Source organism: Pelophylax lessonae, assembly GCF_965119305.1.
Source record: "Pelophylax lessonae genome assembly, chromosome: 1".
In the NCBI taxonomy this organism is placed as follows: domain Eukaryota; kingdom Metazoa; phylum Chordata; class Amphibia; order Anura; family Ranidae; genus Pelophylax; species Pelophylax lessonae.
Window position 1 is genome coordinate 475,362,864 of NC_138768.1, and position 19,501 is coordinate 475,382,364.

The 19,501-nt window shown below is 51.5% G+C and overlaps 1 protein-coding gene across 1 annotated transcript in view; it reads left to right on the top strand.

Moving 5' to 3' along the window:
- Positions 1–19,501, top strand: part of ZFR2 (zinc finger RNA binding protein 2) — a gene marked incomplete at its 3' end in the record, with an annotated part of 435,737 nt that overhangs the window by 79,770 nt on the left and 336,466 nt on the right. The window lies entirely within an intron of this gene.

The window sequence follows — 19,501 nt, forward strand, 5'->3', positions numbered from 1 at the left end:
GGACGGGGACTGGACTGTGGGTGAAACACCCTGCCAGGATGCACAGACCTGGCATGCCAGCGTCGCAGCGTGCCCCTTGGCCGACAGTGCCCTCACTGTGGTGCAGAGGCAGTCTGTCATAATGGACGCACACCCTCAGCAGAAGTCCGGTAAGTACAGTCCCCCCGTCTGGTTAGCGGGCCTGGGGTGGACGTGGGCTCCTCCATAGGTGAGTAGGACCTTCGGGTACCCATACATCCTACCACCCTCATCCACTATGAGGGGTCACATGGGACCTTCCCCTCCTACCCTGACCTCTCCCTACCCTGGACTCTGGACCCCCAGGACACTTTTAGTGGTGGGGCCCCTATGTAAATCACCTCAGGTGCTATACCGGGTAGTGGACGGTGGGGGGGGGAGGCCACGGAGGGGGGTACATGGTTGCGCCTAATACCGCTACTTTGGGGGGGGGGGGGCCCAAGGCCTGTTACTAGGGTAGGCCTCACTAGGCCCGAGGACATGTGCTCATCGGCGCAAAGCTGCCATTTTTGCCGTGGCCTGCATCCTTAACAGGCCTCAGCAGCCTTACATAGTTACATAGTTAGTGAGGTTGAAAAGACATCAGTCCATCCAGTTCAACCTATGATGTGTGTGTGTGTGTGTGTGTGTGTGTGTGTTTGCTTTTAACCGTACATTGTATACCCCTGTATGTTGTGGTCTCTAAGGTGCCCATCTAATAGTTTTTTGAAACTATCAATGCTCCCTGCTGATACGACTGCTTGTGGAAGAGAATTCCACATCCTTACCGCTCTTACAGTGAAGAACCCCTTACGCACTTTAAGGTTAAACCGCCTTTCCTCAAGTTTTAGTGAGTGGCCACGTGTCTTATTGTATCTCCTAACTCTGAATAGTTTGTTCCTTATGCTCGGGTCGCCAGTACAGTATTTGTACATTGATATCATATCCCCCCCTCAATCGTCTCTTCTCCAGAGAGAATAGGTTCAGTGCTTGTAGTCTTTCCTCATAGCTGATGTCCTCCATTCCCCTAATTATTTTTGTTGCCCTTCTCTGGACTTTCTCCAGTTCCAGCACATCCTTCCTGAGGACTGGTGCCCAGAACTGGACAGCATACTCCAGATGTAGCCGGACCAGAGTCTTGTAGAGCGGGAGAATAATCTCTTTATTTCTGGAGTGAATCCCCTTTTTTATACAACCCAGTATTCTGTTGGCTTTGCTTGCGGCGGCTTGGCATTGCATGTCACTGCCAAGCCTGTTGTCTACCAGTACCCCCAAGTCCTTTTCCATCCTAGACTCACCCAGCCGACTTGGGTATCCCTATCACTGTAATGCCGGTGGCCCTTTTGCTGGAGCCGGAGACAGAACAGCTCAGGAGCTTCTGGCTCTTGTGGGCGGAGGCGTTGCCTTCTACTTTTACTTCTCCATGCTGTTGATGAACCTTGCTGTGTTCTCCATGTGGTAACTACTCTAAAGGAGTTTCATTACCCTGGCCTTCACCCTTTCATATTCAGAGGGGTTTCAGGCCTTTCGGGGGCTTAGGATTATCCCCCCTGAGTAGCGCTGCGTGCATCACCTCTTAATCCGGTAGCGGCGGACTTTCTGGGACTTGTGGTATAGCCTCAGGGGCGTTAATGTCTTGGCGATTTGGCGCAGATTTCTCCCTCTTAGGCAATTGCTCCCGTTTTCAGGAGAAGCTTCTGTTTAACCCTTTGTGGTGCAGGTTCCGGTGTTTCACCGTTTCCCTATCTAATCTTACATTTTGACTGTGCAATCCATATGTCTAACATGGATGCCCCAAGTTTGTCTGCGACCCCCGATTTATCGCTGGGGCCCGCTTCTAATGCTCATGATGTGACAGTCTGTGATGCAAGAAATGTCCACAAAAATGGACAAAGTTATTGTGGCAGCATTTACTTAGAAACGCCCTCGCCTGTCACATTTCAGTCCTCAGATTCTGAGGCCGATGTCACCAGTGACGCAGACCCCCTTTTTGGAGGATGCGTCCCCGCATTCAGAATTTTCTGACGCTGAAGAGGGTGTTTCCACACCCACCTTGGCACAGGAAAAGGTGCTGGTAGATGCTTTGATATCCTCAGTGAGGGTCACCCTGCAAATCACGGATGCAATTTCTAAATCGCAAGATGCCTCGGTATCCTTTGGATCCCTCAGGGCAAAGAAATCGGCCAAGGTTTTCCCTTGTCCCAAAGTCTTGTCCGCCTTGGTGGAGGAACAATGGCCATGTCGCAGAAAACCAAACAGCCTTCGGGCAGAAAAGGATCCAGGAAACGGTGGGCTGGTAAGCCAAAATCCTCTGCCCCCAGCACCTCCAAGCAGACTCCTTTTGCCTAAAGGGACACCCCCCACCCACTTCAGGGGTGGCGGGACGTCTGTTTCTTCCCGGATCCTTGGACCTCACGCGACAAATGGGTCCGCGAGGTAATTCAGTCCTGGTACGAGAGTTTCGTTCCCGCCCGCCAGACAGATTTTTTTCCTTCCAATATTCAGCTGTCCCCAGACCGCGGGCCTGCAGGAAGCGATTCGGGATATGCTGTCACAAGGCGTGATTGTACCAGTTCCTCATCAGGAATGCTTTTGAGGTTTCTATTCAAACCTGTTTACCGTTCCACAGAAGGAGGGCAAATTGCGTCCAATTTTGGACCCCCCAAACTCATAACCGCTTTGTGAGTGTCCAGAAATTTTGCATGGAGTCCCTGCGGTCAGTGGCAACGTTATTGCATCAGGGGGACCTGCTGGCCTTGATCGATATCAAGGATGCCTATCTCCATGTCCCTATTTGCCAGGGTCATCAACGATTCCTCTGCTTCGCGGTGTGCAAGGACCATTTTCAATTTGAGGTGTTACCGTTTGGTCTCGCCTCTGCTCCCAGGTTCTTCACCAAGGTGTTAACCCCTATCCTGGCTCTGCTACGACAGAGGAATAGCGATTCTGGGGCACCTGGGCGATCTTCTCCGAGCGGACTGGTCTGTGACATTGGAACAGGATTTAGAGGTGACCGTTCACAATCTGCAGCAGTTTGGTTGGAATCTCAACCTTCAGAAATCTTCCCTGGTTCCATCAACCAGACTGGAGTATCTAGGGATGCTCCTAGATTCAGCTTCGGCAAAGGTATTTCTACCTCCTGCGAAGTTGCAGAAGTTAAGCGATTCTGTCGCTGCTGGCTTGCGACCTGGTGTCTCTCAGGTCATCTATGCAGGCGCTGGTCTTGATGATGGCCGTGCCATATGCTAAGGCCCACACTTTTGCAACAGGAGATCCTTGTCAAATGGGAAAAGGATCCGCTCTCTCCCTGGACAGTCTGATTCGTTACATAGTGAGGTTGAAAAAAGACACCAGTCCATCCAGTTCAACCTATGATGTGTGTGTGTGTGTGTGTGTGTGTGTGCGTGTTTGCTGTTATTGTATACCCCTGTATGTTGTGGTCTTTAAGGTGCCCATCTAATATTTTTTGAAATGATCGATGCTCCCTGCTGATACTACTGCTTCTGGAAGAGAATTCCACTTCCTTACTGCTCTGACAGTTAAGAACCCTTTACGTATTTTAAGGTTAAACGGTTTTTCCTCTAGTTTTAGTGTCTTATTGTATTCCCTTTCTCTGAATAGTTTGTTCCCTATGCTAGGGTCATCACCAGTACAGTATTTGTACATTGATTTCATATCCTCCCTCAAGCATCTCTTCTCCAGAGAGCATAAGTTCAATGCCTGTGGTCTTTCCTCATAGCGGATGTCCTCCATTCCCCTAATTATTATTGTTGCCCTTCTCTGGACTCTCTCCAGCTCCAGCACATCACCTCTGAGGACCGGTGCCCAGAACTGGACGGAATACTCCAGATGTGTCCGGACCAGAGTCTTGTAGAGTGGGAGAATAATCTCTATTTCTGGAGTTAATTCTCTATTTTTTGCACATGGCAATATTTTGTTGGCTTTGCCTGCAGCGGCTTGGCATTGCATGCCACTGCCAAGCTTGTTGTCTACCAGTACCCCCAGGTCCTTTCTCTGTCGCTCATTGACAGATGCAGTTCTCTTTGATTAATATCAGTAGGGTTATACTGTCCCCTACAGGAGTAGGACACTAGGCAGGAAAAACGTTCTGGCCACACCTTAGGGGCAGTCCCAGGGGTATATCCTCTCACTTCCTGCTACAGGATGTCAGTTTTTTTTTTTCTGCCTAGTCAGGAGTAAGAACCAAAGTTCCTTGCTGGGATCTCTGGTCCTGGCAAGCTTTTTTAGATAAATCTTTTTTTAGTTAGCTTTTTTTCTCCAGTGTTTGTTCCTGTGAGATCTTCAAGCAATCATGCTGGAGCTGGGCGACGGGCTGGATGTTGAGATCCAGTGGTCACCCCAGCCGGCCTACGAGCGCGTGCAGGCCCTAGCTCCGCCCTGGGTCGGCCGCGACATAGTCCCACTGGACGGGGACTGGCCCCGCGAGTTAAACGTCTCGCCAGTTCGCCCACGACCAGTCTGAATCGGAGTCGCGGCGTCTATGTTGGCCGACAGCCCCCCCACCTCGGTGGAGAGGTGTTCGGTCAGGAGTGGGTGCCCGCCTGTTCCCGTATGGTGAGTAGAATGTTTCCCCTCTCCCCCTGTTTGGGTTTTGGGAGTAGATGCGGTCCCATCTGTGAATGGTCGGACCCTCATGATCCCGGGTTCCCCTCTATCCTATGACACACTTCCAAAGCACGTGGTCACTGAGGAGCGCTGTTGCGCTGGGGGATTACTTAAAAAAAAAAAAAAAAAAAAAAAAAATTTTCCTTTTTTTCAATTTTGTCATTTGTTTGCTGACAGATTTTCCTGGCTTTGCCATGGATCCTGCTACACAGGTGTTTCCACCTGATCCTCTGGAGGTGACCACGGGATCCTCCAATTCTCCCCTTACTATCAATGCATTTTCAGCGGTCTTGGAGTCTTTTGTATCCCGGGTGGAGGTGGCCTGTCAGTGACGGGGGGCTAAAAAGCGACCCCCGCCTACCCCTATTTCGTTTGACCCATCAGATATGGATTCTGAGCCTGTCGCTGCTGCTGCAGCAGCTTTCTCCTCTGGGGCTGTTGTCTCGGGTCCTGTCTCCTCGGAGAAAGAGGATGCCGTTTCTGTCTCCGCCATAGCGCAAGACGAAGCGCCGGTGGATGCACTGATTGTGTCTGTCCGGGAAACCTTAAGACTGAGGTTACACCGGCGGAGGCAGTTGATACTGAAATTGCTTTTGGTACCCGCAAGCCTTCCAAAATGACAAAAGGTGTTTCCTTGCCCAAATGTTTTGATGTTATAATTAAAGAGGAGTGGGTCCGTTCAAAACGAACCCCTGGTATGTCCAAACGGATTGCTAGGCGCTATCCGTTTGAAGAATCCCTCCTTAACAAATGGACGGTACCACCGTCGGTGGATTCACCGATTTCCAGACTAAATAAAGCTACTGTTATCCGGTTGGAGAACGCTCCATATTTTCCCGGGTAGGGTCGGTCTTTAGGCCAGTGTTTACCATTGTTCTGGTTTTACAAACATTGACAATGGTACAAGGGCTACAGCTTGTCTGTGACGCCGCCCTGGACACCGCTCCATTGTTGGGGAGTGTATCGATCTTGGCGGTGGTCCTCCGGCGCATGTTATGGTTAAAGTGCTGGTCGGCGGATTAAGCTTCCAAAAGAGCTTTGGCTGATTTCCCCTTTTCAAAGGGATCGCCTGTTTGGTGCTACCTTGGATGAGATTATCAAGGGTCTCATTGGAGGCAAGAGCACCTTTCTACCACAGGCTACGAAAGGTAAGGGACCTCGTTGCAGACGGGGACCTTCTTTTTCTGTTCAAAAAAGTTTTTTCGTTCCTCTAAGGCGAGTGATAAGGCGAAGTCCTCCAAAAACCCCCCAGGGGGTATCAAAGGGGCCTACGGCCGCATCACCTTGAATGCGCCCGATCTCGTCTGATCTCGGAAGCTAAACAGGGTTGGGCCTGTTTAGTACCTGTATGAGAAACCGCCTGGGAATACCAGGTGCTGTAGGCTTAACACTGGTCGGGTAAACAAATATCCGGTCCTTCCAGAGCTGAAAATAAGACCACACAGCCTGAATGTGCGCCCCACCCATATCTGGGGTGGGGGGACGTCTGCACCGGTTTCCGGACCCGTGGCTTTCCAGAAATCCAGACAAATGGGTTCGCGAGGTCATACGGGCGGGATACAAGATCGAGTTTTCGATCACTTCCACCGGTGCGGTTCTTCCCTTCCTACATACGACTATCCCCGGATCGCTTAAAGGCTCTGCTGGGGGTAGTGACGGACTTGATACAACAAGGAGTGGTACGGTTCCTTGGGGAAAACGTTTTTCAGGGGTTCTACTCGAACCTGTTCACAGTACCCAGGAAAGAGGGCAACCTGCGTCCAGTTCTGGACATGAGGGCGCTCAATTGTTTTGTCCGGGTGCAAAAATTCAAAATGGAGTCCATTTGCACAGTGGTGGCCTCCCTGCATCAGATGGATTCTTTGGCATCCATAGACATCAAAGATGCCTATCTTCACATTCCCATTTACGCAGGACATCAGCATTCCTTCGCTTTGCTGTGGGAGAACCATTATCAGTTTGTGGCATTACCCTTTGGTCTCGCCTCTGCTCCCCGGGTCTTCACAAAAGTTTTGACCCCGAATTTGGCGCTGTTGCGACAGCGGGCATATCGGTTCTAGGCTACCTGGACGACCTTCTTCTCCGTGCGGAGTCTCCGCAGGCTCTGTTGCTAAACTTGGGAGATCACCGTGATCTCTTTGGAAGAGTTCGGGTGGTTGGTGAACCTGCAGAAGTCATCCCTGGTCCCCACCAGGAGACTGGACTATCTAGGCCTAACTTTAGACACATCCTTGGCAAAAGTGTTTCTCCCTGCGGAGAAACTCCAGAAGATTCAGTCGACGACTCAGTTGTGATTGTCTGTCAACTGGCCTTCCCTTCAGACTTGCATGAGGGTTCTGGGACTGATGGGGGGCTTCTTTCGAGGCAGTACCGTTTGCCCAGTTTCATACCCGGATTCTCCAAAAGGAGATTCTTCTCAAATAGAACCGGAATCCCGATTCCCTGGACAATCGGATCCGGCTGAGCGAGCAGACCAGGGAGTCTCTGGTTTGGTTGCTTCGGTCTCCGATGCTCAGTCAGGGGAAGTCATTTCTCCCGATCTATTGGACGATTGTCACCACGGATGCCAGTCTATCCGGTTGGGGTGGGGTTCTCAGCAGACGATCTGCTCAGGGGCTCTGGTCCCTGGAAGAATCCAGGTTACCGATAAATGTATTGGAACTGAGAGCGATCAGACTTTGTCTGATTCACTGGACCGAGCAGCTCCGGGGCAGCCCGGTGCGGATTCAGTCGGACATTGCCACGGCCGTGGCTTACGTAAATCACCAGGGAGGCACCAAGAGTGTCCTGGCGGCCGTAGAAGTGGCCGGCATCCTTCGTTGGGCGGAACGATTTGTTCCAGCTCTCTCCGCGGTATTCATTCCGGGGGTGGAAGATTGGCAGGCAGATTTTCTCAGCCGTCAGATTCTGGATCAAGGGGAATGGTATCTTCATCCAGAGGTATTTCACCAATTGTGCCTTCGTTGGGGCACCCAGGATGTGGATCTGTTGGCATCTCAGCTCAACAGGAAGGTGCGTTGGTTTGTAGCCCGCTCCCGCAATACTCAGGCGGACGCCACAGACGCGCTGGTCGCTCTGTGGGGGCAGTACCAGCTACTGTATAACTTCCCTCCTCTCAAGTTGCTGCCGAAACTTCTTCGCAGGATAGAGGTGGAGGGAATTCCAGTCATCCTTATGGCTCCGGACTTGCCTCATCAGGCCTGGTACGCCGACTTGGTCAGGCTGGTCGCGGACGCCCCTTGGCGACTTCCTCTCGAAGGATCTGCTGTCTCAGGGACCGATCTTCCATTCTGCTTTTGTGATCGCTGGCTTAATGGCTTGGCGGTTGAGACCCAGGTGCTGAAGGACAGGGGTTTGTCGGCTTCAGTTATTCCTACTCTGATTAAAGCGAGGAAAGCGACTTTCAGAAAGGTCTATCATCGCACATGGAAGTCTTACATTGCGTAGTGTGAATCCCTTGGGGTTCCTCCACGTTCTTACTCAGTGGCCCTGATATTGGCTTTCTGCAACAGGGGGTTGAACAGAACCTGGCCTTGAGCACTATCAAGGGTCAGATTTCAGCGTTAGCAATCTTCTTCTTTCATAAAATTTTATAAGGTTGATGTGCTGGCATCAGCGGATGCCTCTTTTGGCCGCAAGGTTCCTGCAGGCCGCTGTTTGAGGAGACCGTTGGTCTACCTCGAGGGTTTGTTGGGTTTTTCACTTGGATCTCATCTTTTTGCTCGATGAGTCCTTGATGCTTCTGGTTGGCTCCGGTTGGGCCTTCTGGATTGGATTTTGATTTGTTATCCCACCCCTCATTTGTGGCACTGCTTTGGGACGTCCCTACTGATATTAATCAAAGAGGACTGCGTCTGTCAATGAGCAACAGAGAAAATTGGATTTTTGACTTACCGTAAAATCCTTTTCTCTTAAGCTCATTGACAGACACAGTACCCGCCCCTCTATTTTGAGTTGGGTTGGGTTGAATTCTCTGACACTGCTTTGTTACATAACTGACATCCTGTAGCAGGAAGTGAGAGGATATACCCCTGGGACTGCCCCTAAGGTGTGGCCAGAACCGTTTTTCCTGCCTAGTGTCCTACTCCTGTAGGGGGCAGTATAACCCTACTGATATTAATCAAAGAGGACTGCATCTGTCAATGAGCTTAAGAGAAAAGGATTTTACGGTAAGTCAAAAATCCAATTTTTCCATCTTAGATTCACCCAGAGGTTCCCCCTCTAGTGAGTAGCTTGCTTTCGTGTTTCTGACACCTAAGTGCATTGCTTTAAATTTTTCAACATTAAACCTCATCTGACATGTAGTTGCCCACCCCATTATTTTGTTTAGGTCTGCTTGTAAGGTTTCCACATCCTGCATAGAAATTGGCATGCTTAGTTTAGTATCATCTGCAAATACCGAGATTGTGCTGGATATCCCCTCCTCTAGGTCGTTTATTAAAAAATTAAACAGGATTAGTCTCAGGACAGAACCTTGGGGGACCCCACTTTCCACACCCACCCAATCCGAGTACTCCCCATTAATCACCACCCTCTGGACTCTCCCCTGGAGCCAGTTCTCTATCCAGGTTCTTACCTTATTGTCCATTCCTATGTACCTTGGTTTGTACAGTAAGTGTTTGCAAAGGCATTTGACACAGTTCCCCACAAAGTCCAGATACACCACATCCACAGGCTTTCCTTTGTCTAGAATGACAACTCACTTCATCGCAGAAGGTTAATAGATTCGTCTGGCAAGCACGATTTTTCATGAATCCATGCTGATTACTACGAATACCGTTTTCGTTACTAAAATCTTGTATGTAGTCTCTTAACATCCCTTCCAAAATCTTACAGACTACAGATGCTAGCCTGACAGGTCAGAGATCTAAGGACTCCCTGAACTGGTGGCTCAGCTCTCCGAATCTTCAGGAATCTTCTCCATGGAAAATCCTTCTTTCTCTTACGTCCTCCGACAGTCGCCGCCTCCTCGAAGTCATCACTATTGGGTATTGTCATCTGCTCCGCAGAAGTAGCTAGGCATATAGACTTGGTTAAAAACAAAAGGCATTTGCATGTATACACCCCTGGGGGCTGTTCCATCTGGTCAATACCCCCCTGCAGTGTCCACTCCCAACTCGGTTTTAATTTGCCTAGCATCAGAAGTAGTTAGGCTTTCCCTGTGCTGGGGCTTTGGTCTCAGCCTATCTTCCTTTTTTTATTTGATTTTCTTGGAAAATGTCAGTTTTTCTTTCTTTTACTAGCTGTTTATTTTGTCAGCTTTAGTTTTTAGTCGACTCTTCGGACGAAGATGGACATGCGGTGCTGGGATTCGGACTGGCCGCCCTGGTTCTCCAGGGCACAGAGGGTCAGATGGACCCCCAGCCCGCCATCGAGCGTTCAGCTATGGTTCGCCCTGGCATTTTGAACGACCCATCCCTGTTCGCTACAGGGATGCAGCTGTGAGGTGGCTACCTCACTGGACGCATCTGCGACTTAGCAGTGCAATGTCCCTGGCAAACAGCATTCCCTGTCAGATGAGGACAGCGGCTTTCCGTTCTGTGAGGCTCCCCACGCCATCGGGTACAGGTAAGTGCTTCTGTGTGGGGTGGCAGTCCTGGTTGCTGTGTGTTCCCCATGTCTGTGCCTTGTGTGAACCCCTGCTGCGATCCCTTGTACATGCGATGCGGCGCTGTGTGTGTTTAAGGGGTCCCCTTCCCTGGGTCACTTAGGTGTTTGGGGGCGCAGACTGTGTATGGACCGCGGCGGGGTGTCACCACGTGGTCCGCCATTTTTTTTTACACACTGGGCATGCATGTGAGCTTCTCTATGGGCTAATCTAGATGCTGAATTGGCGCCAATCGCCGCCATTTTTGCGGTGACCGATTGCTCGGTTCGGCCGCATGTCGGCGGCCATTTTGGTGGTCTCCCATACGTTCCTATGGGGCAGCCATTTTCCCTGGGTCACGCAGCAGATGGTTCAGCCTACTTTTACAGCACTTCCTCTTTCCTCTGAAGCAGGACAGCGGTGGCAACACTGCGGGGGCTCTGCAGGTTATTGCTTTCAATATATCTCTGTACTGTCGCCTTTGGCTCAGTTTTGTCTTCTTCCTGTTTGGGGGTCTTTTTCTATCTTTATAGCTGGAGCGGTGGGCTGCGCACTCGCAGCGCTTTTAAGGGGACTGCACCTAATTCTAGCACTGTCCTTTTTTTCTCACTTGAGCATGGATTCTCAGGATAGCAAATTTCCACCAGCCCTGGTGGGGGCCCCCAGTTCTCCTGTGGCCCCTCTGAGACCTGATTTGGCCGCTGTAATGGCGACTTTGGTGTCTAATATGGAAATGCTGATGGCTGAACGTGCTGCTTGTAAGAGGCCCAGATTGTCCCTCTCCTCTGATTCAGATGGTGATATGGCTGCTGCTGCTGCGAGCGTGCCCTTTTCAGGTTCCCGCTCATCCTTGGACCTGCAGGGGTCTGAGGGGGAGGTGGAGGTAGAGGGGGTTGATACCTCCTCGCCGTGTTCGCCCGAGGAACGGGCAACCATGGATGAATTAATTATTTCTGTGAAGGACACTTTACTTTTGGAGGATGAGCCCAGTCCCCCGGGCGTTGTCTTCTTTTGGGACGCACAGGACCCGCAAGTCGGCGCAGGTTTTTCCCTGTCCCGCTGAGTTTCATTACACTGTTAATGAAGTGTGGCGCACGTTAAAGCGTCCGTTCGTGGTGCCTAGTCGGCTCAAATTGCTTCATCCCTTTGCACCGGCTACGGAATCACGCTAGTGTGTACCTCCCACAGGTGGATCACACGGTTGCAGTGTTGAATAAGGCTACCTTGGTTCCTACGGAGGATTCCCCGGTTTTCCGGGACCCAACGGACCGGCGTTTGGAGTCTTTGGCCCGCCATTCCTATACGGTGGCGGGCTCTCTGCTCAAACCGATTTTCGCGTCCGTATTAGTGGCGCAGGCGGTTGCTGACTGGTCTAAGGTGCTTAGGAGCAACCTAGTGACTGTGTCCCGCCTGCCCGGCTGGACATGGTGGACCAGATCCACCAGGGAATCATTTATCTGTGTGATGCGGCTTTGAATGAGGCCCCTCTAGTAGCACGCCTCTCTAGTGTCGCGGTGCTCAATCGCCGCCTGATATGGCTGAAGAGTTGGTCAGCTGACCAGTCCTCGCGGAAGACGGTGGCGGACTTTCCCTATGCTGGCTCTCGCCTTTTTGGCGAGGCGTTGGATACCCTGGTAAAAGGAGTCACGGTGGGCAAGAGCACTATGCTGCCCCAGAACCCGAAGCACAAGTCCTTCCGGGGCAAGAGGAGTTTTGCGCCTAGATCCAGTCAGGGTTCCTTTCGTGCCTTTCGGAACCAATCCAAGGGCAAGCCCTTCAAGTCCCAGGGCGGACAGAAGAAGCCCTGGGCAGGTAAGCAGAAGTCAGGCAATACCGCTTTGACGGGCCAGTCCACTTCTTCCTGAAGGCACGCCCTCACCCGTTTCTGGGGTGGGGGGACGTTTGCGCGGTTTCCTCCAACCTTGACTGCTCCGGATTTCGGACAGGTGGGTTCAGGAAATAGTTCGGTCGGGATACAAGATCGAGTTTCTTTCCCGGCCAGCGGACAGATTCTTCCCCTTGAATCTTCATTTGCCTCCGGGGCGTCTGCAGGACTTGCATCGTGTGCGGTTCAGGACCTCCTTGCTCAGGGAGTGATCGTCCCGGTGCTTTTATTCCAATCTGTTCACTGTGCCCAGAAAGGAGGGCAAAGTGCGTCCTATCCTGGACCTGAAAGCTCTGAACCGCTTTGTGCGAGTTCGAAAATTCCGTATGGAGTCTCTCCGATCGGTGGTGACTTCTCTGAGCCCAGGAGAGTTCCTGGCTTCGATAGACCTCAAGGATGCGTACCTGCATGTCCCCCATCTTCGAGGGTCATCAGCGGTACCTTCGGTTTGCCGTTGCGGAAGACCATTACCAGTTTGTGGCGTTACCTTTCGGTCTCACTTCGGCTCCCAGGGTCTTTACCAAGGTTCTGGCGCTGGTTCTGGGCCTACTGAGGGCTCAGGGCATTGCGGTCTTGGGGTATCGGGACGATCTCCTCATAAGATCGAGTGTCAGTCAGGACCTGGTGCGCGATCTGTCCATCACGGTCCGGATGCTTCAGGAGTTCGGATTGACAATCAACATTCAGAAATCATCGTTGTCCCCTTCGGTTCGTCTTCCCTACCTGGGGATGATTCTGAACTCTGCTCAGGCGAAGGTGTTCCTGCCGGAGGACAAGCTCCGAACATTGCGGGACGAGATCGGGTCCCTCAGGGATGTTCCAGCATCGTCACTCAGGACCTGTATGCGGGCCCTGGGGTTAATGGTGTCGACCTTCGAGGCGATACCTTTTGCTCACTTCCACACGCGGGCTCTCCAAGCAGAGATCCTGGCCAAATGGGATGGACTGGCTCAGTCCCTGGATCTGCATATCTCCTTTAGTCGTCAGACAAGATTGGCTCTTCTGTGCTGGCTCCAGTCCCCGTCGGTGACGGTGGGCAAGTCGTTCCGTTTGTTGGTTTGGACAGTGATCAACACGGATGCCAGCCTGTTAGGCTGGGGTGGGGTCCTGGGCACCCTGTCTGCCCAGGGCACTTGGTCGGAGGAGGAGTCCTCCCTTCCGATCAACGTCCTGGAATTGCGAGCGATCAAGCTCGGCCTTCTACAGTGGTCGGACCGTCTGCAGGGTCGTCCTGTCCGGGTACAGACTGACAATGCTACCGCGGTGGCTTACATCAACCACCAAGGGGGCACCAGGAGTGCTCGGGCGGCCCGGGAGGTGACCGACATTCTGTCTTGGGCTGAGATTCATGTCCCGGCAATCTCAGCAGTTCACATTCCGGGTGTGGAAAATTGGCAGGCAGACTATCTGAGTCGCCAGGCCCTGGACCAGGGGGAATGGTCCTTGCACCCGGAGGTCTTCCAAATGCTGTGTGCGAAGTGGGGATCCCCGGACGTGGATCTGTTCGCATCTCGGCTAAATCGAAAGGTGGGAAAGTTCGTGGCAAGAACGTGCGATCCGTTGGCGGACGCCTCGGATGCGTTGGTGGCCCCTTGGCATCAGTATCGTTCTGATGTATGCCTTTCCTCCAATTCAGTTGCTGTCCAGGTTCCTCCGCAGGCTAGCCTCGGAGCTGCACCTGGTGATTCTGGTAGCGCCGGACTGGCCTCGCCGGTCCTGGTACGCCAACGTGGTTCACCTGGCAGTGGCGCCTCAGTGGCGACTGCCCATGCAGGAAGATCTTCTGTCTCAAGGACCGATCTTCCATCCTGCTTTACAGTCGCTGGCTTTAACGTCCTGGCTGCTGAAACCCAGGTCCTGAGGGATAAGGGTCTCTCCCCTGAGGTCATCCCTACTCTGATCAAGGCTAGGAAATCCTCTTCTGGTAAAATCTATTACCGTACTTGGAAAGCTTATTTCGCCTGGTGTGAGTCCAGGGGGTTTTCCCCTCGCTCGTACTCTGTGTCGAGTGTTGGCTTTCTTCCGGTCTGGAGTGGATCAGCGCTTGGCGCTGGCCACGATAAAGGGTCAGGTGTCTGCCCTGGCTATCCTTTTCCAACGCCCTGTGTCGTCTAATTCTTTGGTACGCACCTTCATTCAAGGTGTGCGACACTTGGTTCCTCCCAGAAAGGAGCCTTTACCTCCATGGGACTTGAACTTGGTTCTGTCCGTGTTACAGCGTGCTCCCTTTGAAAATATCAGGGAGATCTCTTTATCTCTGCTGTCAAAGGTCGCCTTTTTGGTGGCGATCACTTCGGCTCGCAGGGTGTCGGAGCTGGCGGCGTTGTCTTGCCGCTCCCCTTACTTGGTAATCCATAAGGATAAGGTGGTGTTGAGGACACTTCCGTCCTTTCTTCCCAAGGTGGTCACTGAATTTCACCTTTAATGAGGAAATTGTTCTGCCTTCGCTCTGCACGAAGCCTAAGCATCCGAAGGAGATTGCTTTGCATTCTTTGGATGTTGTCCGGGCGATAAGGGTTTACCGGTAGTCTACTGAATCCTTTCGTAAATCGGATTCCCTGTTTGTTCTTCCTGAGGGATCTCGGAAGGGCATGGCTGCGTCCGCAGCAACTATTGCCAAATGGATCAGACAGACCATTGAACAGGCTTATGCTTTGAAGGAACGGGTTCCACCCTTCCCTGTTAAGGCGCACTCTACTAGATCTGTGAGTACGTCCTGGGCTTGTTGGCATAGGGCCTCGGTTGCCCAGGTGTGCAAGGCTGTGACTTGGTCGTCGGTGCACACTTTCTCAAAATTCTACAAAGTAGATGTTCTGGCATCAGCTGATGCTTCCTTTGGCCTCAAAGTTCTCAGTGCGGCAGTGCCATGAAGGACCCTTGTTTTTTTATGGGTCCCTGGCTGTTGGTGTTTGCTTTCCTGGGCGGTTGCTCCTGTTTAGCATTGTTTTTTTCTGTTGCCCAGTGGGTTCTCTTATTGTATGTAAGGTTCCTTTCTTTGATATGGGTATGGCGTGGCCTCTTCTACGGTTGCGTCTCCCAACCCTCATGTCTATACTGCTTTGGGACATCCCAATAGTGATGACTTAGAGGAGGTGGCGACTGTCGGACGTAAGAGAAAACGGAATTTTTTGTAAAATCTTACCTGTAAAATTCCTTTCTCGGAGTCCTCCGACAGTCGCCCCCCCCGCCCCTCTATGGGGTTCTTACTGGGCACCCTAAATGTTCAATCGACCTGGACGTTGGAAGAGTCCAAGCTCCTAATCAAGGTTCTGGAACTGAGAGCAATTAAGTTGAGCCTGTTGCACTAGACGGACAATCTCAAGGGGTGTTCTGTCCGAGTCCAGTCCGACAATGTCACTGCCGTGGCATGTCAGTCATCGAGGGGGCACCAGGAGTGCCCTGCCGGCTCTGGAGGTAGCCGAAATCCTGCGCTGGGCAGAGGACTACGTCCCAGCCCTATCCGCCGTGTACATTCCCAGCGTCGACAATGGCAGGTGGGCTACCTGAGTCACCAAACTCTGGATCAGGAAGAGTGGTCCCTGCATCCACAAGTGTTCCACCAGCTGTATCTCTCTGGTGGGGGATCCCGTATGTGGACCTGTTCACTTCCAAACAAAACAGAAAATGTTTAAAGTTTGTGACTCGGTCCAGAGATCCTCTGGCCGATGTAGTGGATGCCCTGGTGGCTACCTGGAGCCGGTACAGGCTAATTTATGCGTTTCCTCCGCTGAAACTTTTATCTCTCCTGCTACGCAGGGTCGAGTTGGAGGGGATTCCGGTATTTCTGGTAGCTCCAGATTGGCCCCAGAGATCCTGGTACGCCGACGTGATTCGGCTGAAGGTCGCAGGTCAGTGGGCACTTCCTCTGCGGGAAGATCTTCTGTCTCAGGGTCTCATATTCCATCCTGGTTTAGTCGCTGGCTTTAACGGCTTGGCTGTTGAGAGCAAGGTGTTATTGGACAGGGGTCTGTCCGATTCTGTGCTCCCTACCTTACTCAAGGCTAGGAAGTGCACTTCCCAGAAGATTTAGAATCGTACATGGAATCCGTGTATTGCTTGGTGCGAATCGCTGAAGCTGCATCCTATATCCTTTGCTATCAGCAGTATCCTGACCTTTCTACAGAAAGGGGATTGACCAATGTTTGGCGTTGGGCACTCTTTAAGTGTCAGATCTCGGCCTTGGCTGTGTACTTCCAATGCCCTTTGGATACGCACTTTGATTCATATGTTTCTTTAGGGGGTTCGCCATTTGGCTTCCCCCAGGAGGTGTCCGTTACCTCCTTGGGACCTTAATTTGGTTCTATGGGTTCTTTAGAAACCTCCTTTCAGGAACATAAGAAACATTTCCTTGCTCGCCTTGTCGCAGAAAGTTGCCTTTCTGGTGGCTATCACCTCTGCGCGCAGGGTTTCTGAACTAGCGGCGCTATCTTGCCGCTCTCCTTATCTGGTAATACCCAGGGATAAGGTAGTGTTAGGACCTAATCCGTTGTTTCTTCCTAAGTTGGTTTCAGACTTCCATCTGAACGAAGACATAGTGCTTCCGTCACTCTGTCCGAAACCGTGACATCCTAAGGAAATTGCCTTGCATTACTTGTATGTGGTTCGGGCGATACTGGTGTTCGGGCGATACGGGTGTATCTGGAGACTGAGTCCTTTCGTAATTTGGACACTCTGTGAATACGGAGGGACCCCGTAAGGGTCTGGCTGCGTCTGCGACGACAATCTCTCCATGGATCAGACAGACTGTGGTGATGGCGTGGAGAAACGGAGTTACTTGAAGAACTAAGCCATCCGTCATCAGGTATGGAAAGTGACGACCGCGACGATTCTGATGCCTCTTTCTGGCACATAGCTTGTGGAATTTGGGAAGTATATCAAATGATTCTTCAGAATTTCCAACGGAGCCATGTGCCAGAAAGACATCAGAATCGTCGCTGTCTTCACTTTCCGTACCTGATTACGAATTTTCCCACGAATCGATATCGCTCAGTTCTTTAAGTAACTCCATTTAGCTGTTGCTGTTTTACAGTTCTTCTAAAAGCGCTTTTGCGCAAAAAGAACGCTTTTTGGGCGCCATGGCTCAAAGAACTGGAAAAGCACAGGCAGGGCACTGGCAAAGTCACCAGGTGCAATCCTGTGCTGAAATAGCCTGATGCAGTGTAATCTGTTAGGATCACAGCTTTGTATCATGTCATTTAGTGTATTTACACTTTTGAATTTGCTGCCGGTTCCACCCTCCTGCGTCGCAACGGTCGCAGGGAAGGAAACCGGAAGGCAGGTGCCGGCATCTGCCGAGCGCACAGCGGAAGTATGGCGGGGGATTGCAGGGGAAGGTGAGTTTTAAAATGTGAAACAGATTTCTATGCAAAATAATGTACTGCTTTTAGCACCGAAATCCTGACCTAATCCGACCGCCAGGGAGGTTAAGGAGCAGTATTTTTTTTTTTTCTCCTTTATGGTTTTGTTACAATTAAGCCCCAGTTATTACTTGTTGGACTCCATGTTATATAATTGGCTATGTTAGCCGTGGCAATCGCATTCTTTTAAATTTGTCCTTTCCCCACCCCTCATTGGTTGCTGCTTTTGGACGTCCCATCCATTTCTGATTTAAAGCAGCAGCTACGTCGAAAATTGGATTTTTACTTCCCGTCCGACAGACATAGCTCCCACTCCGCTTTACTCTGAAATGTTGGGTTTTGGTTATTCACTGCAACTAAAATGAAGATGCAACAGTGAGGCCAGGGGTAATAGCCCAGGGACCCCGCCCCCCTGAGCGTGTCAAAGCTTTTGGCTCTACCTTGTCACTCCTAGTGGGAGGGGCTTATTACCCACCCGTCTATGGTTTAAAGCGGCAGCTACGTCCGTTGGTGGACTCAGAGAAATGGATTTTACGGTAAGTAAAAAATCTAATTTCTTTAAAAAAAAATGCAAGTTCTAAAATAAAAACAATAATCTTTCTTTGACGGACACAGCTCCCGCTTCTTCTTAACCATTTGGGTTATACTGCCACCTACAGACGTGGGACACTAGGCAGGAAAAAGCTTGACTACGCCTATGGGCAGTCCCAGGGGGTATACACCCACACTCCGCTATAGGCACTCATAGGCATAGTCAGGAGTAAGGACCTAGTTCCTTGCTGAGATCTCCATCAGGTCCCCCCAGTGCTCGCTTTAGAGGGTTGGGGGGGGGGGGGGAACTCGGGGGTCCCACCGTCCCAGGGAGGGGCCCACATCCACCCCAAAAACCCTCCAGGGGTTGAGGGGGGACAGCTGCTTACCATACCAGGAACAGGGTGGGCACCGCTCTTGACAGACCACCACTCCATCGCGATGTTGGTGGCTGTCGGTCAGGAGGAATGCTGCAACTCAGGCTGAGGCCAGGTTATGTGCGCCCTCGTGAGACTTTAACTCGTGGGCCAGCCCCCGTCCAGTGGGGCTGTGTCGCGGCCGACCTAGTGCGAAGCTGAGGCCTGCATGCACTTGCTGGGCAGGCTGGGGGAATGCTGCTTTAGTCACTGGTTTAAACGGCTTGACTGTTGAAAGCCAGGTGCTGAAGGATAGGTTTGTCGGAATTGGTAAATCCTACGCTGTTAAAGGTTAGAAAATCTACCTCTAGGAAGATCTACCATCCTATTTGGAAGACGTATGTTGCATGATGCGAGTCTTTTGGGGTTCTCCCTCGCTCCTTTTCGGTGGCTCGCATCTTGGCTTTCCCCCAACAGGCAGTTGTGCAGCGCCTGGCCTTGAGTACAGTCAAGGGCCAGGTTTCGGCCTTGGCAGTTGTCTTTCAACGTCCCTTGACCACGCTTTTCTTGTTGCGTACCTTTATCCAAGGAGCTCGACACTTGGTTCCTCCAGTGCGGTCTCCATTACCACAGTGAGTCCTCAAATTGGTGTCGTCAGTTATCCGGGAATCTCCCTTCGAAAAGATCAGGAGGTTCCCCTGCTCATGTTGTCCCAGAAGGTGGCCTTTTTGGTGACTATTACTTCTGCGTGCAGCATGTCGGAGCTGGCGGCATTGTCTTGTCTTTCACCTTACCTGTTGGTTTACAGAGCTAAGGTGGTTCTTTCGTCCCTGTCCGTTGTTCCTTCCAAAGGTCGCCTCCGATTTCCATTTGAATGGAGACATTTTGTTGCCTTACCTATGTCCCAGGCCTAAACATCCTAAGGAAATTGCTCTGCATTCCCTGGATGTGGTTGGGGCAATCAGGGTGTACCTGGCAGCTGCGGAGTCTTTTAGGAAGTCGGACTCACTATTTGTTCTCTCTCGGTTGGACCTCAAAAGGTTGGCCATTTCTGCTGCGACCCATTTCCAGTTGGATCAGACAGACAGTGAGTCAGGCCTATTTAATTAGGGGTCAGGCTCCTCCTTTCCCTTTTTAAGGCATACTCTACTCAGACGCTTAG